Here is a 4841-nt window from a genome sequence, read left to right on the forward strand (position 1 = left end):
TGTGGTAACAGAGGCCGACAGAACTATTCACAGGGATTACATTAGGACACAGAGAGAGCTAGAGCAGAACCAGAAATGGCTACAGCCTTCAAGGCCCACTCCTAGTGACCTACTTCTGCCAACAAAGCTCTCTGTCCCAACAGTTCCACAACCTTCCAAACAACACCGCCATCTGGGAAGGAAGTGTTCAAACATGGGAGCCTGTGGGGGACATTTCAGGCTCAAACTATAACCCCACAGAAGAAATGGCCAAGGACATCTGGTTTCCTGGCAGCACCAGCTTCAAATTCACAGCCTGAGGGTAATGAAGATGTGAGCAAGGAATGCTGGGTAATGAGAAGCCAGCCTCTTCTGTTGCCGTGGTAAGGGAGGGTCCAGCCTCCTGACATCTTCATAAGATGGAAACATCCTCCAAGTCCAACAAGGCCTTTCCGGTAGTGAGTGGTCCCAAAGGTTTATATGTGATTTAAAAAAAAAAAAAGTCAGCAGTAAGTGAGCCAAACAACAAAAACAATTGTTGTCTTAATTTCCTTTCTGTTACTGTGAAAAACCCTGATAAAAATCAACTTAGGAAAGAGTCTATTTTGATTTGCAGTTCCAGGTTATAGTCCCATCATTCCACCACTGTAGAGAAGTCAAGGCAGGAACTGGAAGCAACTAGTCACAGTCAGCATATGCTAAATACTCAGCTAACCTTCCGTTTTCCTCTTCCATCCAGGGTCCCAAACCGGAGAATGGTGCCTCCCACTTTCGAGCTGAATCTCCCAACATCAAAAAAGGCAATTAAGATAATCCCCCCATCCCACAGACAAGCCCACTGGCCAACCTGGTCTAGACAGTCCCTCAATGAGATTCCTTTTCCAGGCAGTTCTAGGTTGTGTCAAGTTGACAATTAAAACTAACCCGTGTGATGACACTAGCTGAGCTCACCATGAAACAAGGCAACAAAGGAGAAGGGAACTTGGCAGGCTGTGCAGTCAGAACCAGAACAAAAAGGAGTATTAGAGGAACCAGAAAGAAACTCATATGTATAATACCCAACAGGGTGTGGTGACAATGGATGTCAAAATAGTAGTTTGGGAAGGACCAACAGATCCCATACATCTTTGACAGCATCTGAGATGAAGCAATGAGTTGAGAAGAGCCACTGGAAAGTAAGGAGAAAAACGGGATCATAGAGAAATCACTAAGAGCGGCTAGAGGAAGACAGGAGAGAGCTGTGATGGGGTAGGGGTAGAGCTTGGGGAGATTGACTGCAGTGCATGGAGAAGTGGTCTCAGGCATGAGAAATTTAGGGAAGCATCATCTAAACCGAGATATCCTGGGCTCTGGATCCAAACAGAAGGCGGAGGGTAGGTACGTGCTCAATAATTACAGGGCCTTCCTTCTCTGATCTTAGTGTGAAGCTGGGGTCTGGAGGAAGAAGGGGAAATGGAAGTTGGTGATATGAGAGCCACAGGAGACACACTTCTCCCTGCAAAGAGGGGTGAGCAGCACTAGGGGAGAGACACCCAAAGATGAATCCTGCCTGTTCTCCTGAAAGAAGACAATCATACAGGGAAATTTTTAAATGGAAGAGGTACCTACTTTCTTCCACTGATTTCCTATTGTAGCAAATTCTTGAAAACACAGTAGTTTGCAATGCCACAGACTTGTGATCTTGCAGCTCTGGAGGCTGGAAATCCAAAGGTTTAGGAAAGGCTGCCTTTCCTCTGGAGTCTTGGGGAAACTCATGGTCTGCCCTTCCTAGTTATAGAAACCACTGACATTTCTTGGCTCATGGGCCAAGAAGTTACCTTTCATGGTTTTAACTTCGGCTCTCACTCTCCTCCAGTGGTTGCCTCTGTCATCACACCTCTCCTCTCGCTCTGACTCCTCCGTCTCTGACTTACAAAAACTTACGGAATGACGTCAATCTCCTGGCTTTGGCTTTGGGTGTGTAAGGTAATATATGTGCACATTTGGGGAATTAAGACACAGGCAGCTTGCAGGAAAGAGGCTTCCAAAGGATCATCATCTTCTTTACTTAAAGAAAATGAAAAGGAAGGGAAAGGAGAAAAAGTCAAGAATTGAACCATGCTGCAGATGGTCATCTAAGAGAAAGCAATCACCATGCTCTGGGTTGAATGTCCTTGTCCTCCCCTCCCCCCCCGTAATCTCATAAGGAGTGGCACTATTAGGAGGTGTGACTTTGTTGGAGTAGATGTAGCCGTGTTGGAGAAGGTGGGCTTTGCGCTCTCATATATGCTCAAGCCACGCCCAGGGTCTCAGTTCACTTCCTGTTGCCTTCAAGGCAAAGACGTAGGACACTGGACTACATCTCCAGCACCATGTCTGCCTGCACATCACCACGTCACACCATGACAATAATGGACTAAACCTCAGAAAATGTAAGCCACCCCAATTAAGTGTTTTTCCTTAATAAGAGGTGCTGTGGTCATGGAGTCTCTTCACAGCAACCGAAACCCTAACTAAGAAGCCAGCTGTTTTAGATTTCTTATATTACCTAGTTTTCCTTTTATCCACTGTCTTGGATGGAAGACTGAGTTTCTTAAACTTCCCTCTTTTGGGGAGTCCTGAAAATTCTTACATGATCTCACACACAGAGGTATATAGAATACGCATAAACATCGAACCATAACTGATCATAAAGAAATTCCTCTTTAAACAATTCATTGGTACACATATAATTTTACCATTGAGTAAAGATGAAAATTGGCCTATTCATGAGGTGGGTGTGTTCATTTCACAGAAGGAATTAGATCTTGCTTAATGTTTGTTTCTGCATGACACAGAAGCATCTTCAGTGTTTTTCAGAGTTGATTGATATTTTGATATTTTTAACTATCAATGCAAAGAACATTATTCCATGTGAATTTATAGTTCAAAATGGCAGACTATGTTAAGGGCCTTTTAAGAAACCGATGGAAATTCTGTCCTAATCCCAAGCCAGTTTTCATTAAAAAATTTTTCACAAAACTCAAGCACATCAAACAACAACTTTTGAAGTCGTGTTCTAAGAATACAGTATAAATACATACAAATATGGTGCTTACATACTGAAGAATTATGGTGGGAGAAATCTATTTTTTTTTGCATAGTTAAATTTTTATTTTACTAGAAAATCAGGAAAAAGAGCACACAGTGTGTCCAAAACCAAAGCCACAGTAAGATCATATAATATAATTCAGCCAAGCTCTGTCACAGTCCCCTGGGGTTCATCGCACATGAGATTTTCAGTGAATTTTTGACTGCTGCGTGTTCCAGAGCCTTTTACTGTTCCTTTCTCACAGCCCCACGTGCAGCTACCTGGCTCATAACAGGAAGCAATCTGAAGTTTAAGTAGCTGGCTCTAGGGAAGATCTGAGCAACTGTAAGGAGCCCAGTGCTTTCCCCAATGTACACAAGGATTCCTGGAGCTGGAAATGTATCACAGGTTCTGCTCCTGTGGTGAGGACTCTGGTATCCTCTGCCTCGTCCATATCAGTCAGTCACCTCTGCCCACTGTGGACATGTCACCCTTGTTTGAATTCAGTAGATATCACAGATACCCAAACCCACAACTTTTATAAAAATTTAAGACACAACAGGAGGTAACTTCCATGTAAGGGTTGACACGTGTTGGCTCATCAGGTCTCCCCATGGGGGAGGGGACTCTCCATTCGGGACCTCTTTCTCGGTGACCTTTCTAAACTCCCTGCCCCACCTGGAAAGTGGGCTTCTCAGGACGAGGTTATAAGGGGCAAAGTTTAGCTCCTAATGAGTTGTTCTGTGGGAACCGAAGCCTGAATGAGATGCTGGGAATAACTGGGAATTCCCAAGAAGGCGCTGAGGACTGGCAGGGAAAGCTGGGGTGCAGGAAAAAAAAAAAAACAACAGAATTCCAAATGCTCTCCCTCTATAGAGATTTGCATCTTTGTATAGGTTAGGCAAAGCACACTGCCAGTGTGCTGATATCTCAGTTATTCCTCCAGGCTCCAGTGTACACAAAGATGCCAGTATTGAGTACCTAAGGTATGCTGAGCCCGGCTCAGGACATCAGGAAACAAAGGCCACCATGAGATGCATCATCACTGGAGAGCACTCTCTAGCCAGAGGATGAGACCATGAACATCCTCTCTGCACTAGATCACAACACCCTCATAACACCAACAAAGCAGGTATTCTTGCTGTACACATTTGTCGGGTGGGAAAATCGAGACAGGAAATAGATGACTTTCCACACAATGCTGTAATCCTACCCCGTATGCAATAAAGTCCCACGGATGCTAAGAACAGGCACGGAGGATAGCGTGGGACAAAAGATGCATTTTTTTTTAACTTCTAGCTGTTAAAATATATCTTACTTTGAACGTCAACAAAAACTTATGAACTCTTACATGCAGTGTTAGAGCTAGATCTGCAGGACCCCAGTGTCTGTGCTTGAGCCAACTCAGCAATTCTAATCTTTTGTCTAACATCCGGCTGAAATGGGGGCACAGTGGCACCTGCACCATATCCCAGCATTCACGATGCTAGGACAAAAGGATTGCTGTGAGTCTGAAGCCAGCTGGGGTTCCTAAGCCCTTGCTCAGAAAAGTGTCTGAGATCACTTGACACGTCAGTCCCAGAAAAGGACTGAAAGTCACAGAGCGAGGGAGGGAGAGAAGGTGGAGACGAGGAGAGATGGAACCTGAATCAGACGCCATGTCGTCAGTTGGCTGGAAACCGTGGTTTCTGCCGAATGCAATTAGTCAAGTGGAGACGTGTCTCCAGGAGAGATGACTGCGAACGCAAAACCACTCTTCAAAGGCTCCGGGCCGATGTGTGTCACTGGGTGCTTGTGTGTATCCATGGCCTCA

The sequence above is a fragment of the Microtus ochrogaster genome, chromosome 15 (genome assembly GCF_000317375.1).
Source record: "Microtus ochrogaster isolate Prairie Vole_2 chromosome 15, MicOch1.0, whole genome shotgun sequence".
NCBI lineage: Eukaryota > Metazoa > Chordata > Mammalia > Rodentia > Cricetidae > Microtus > Microtus ochrogaster.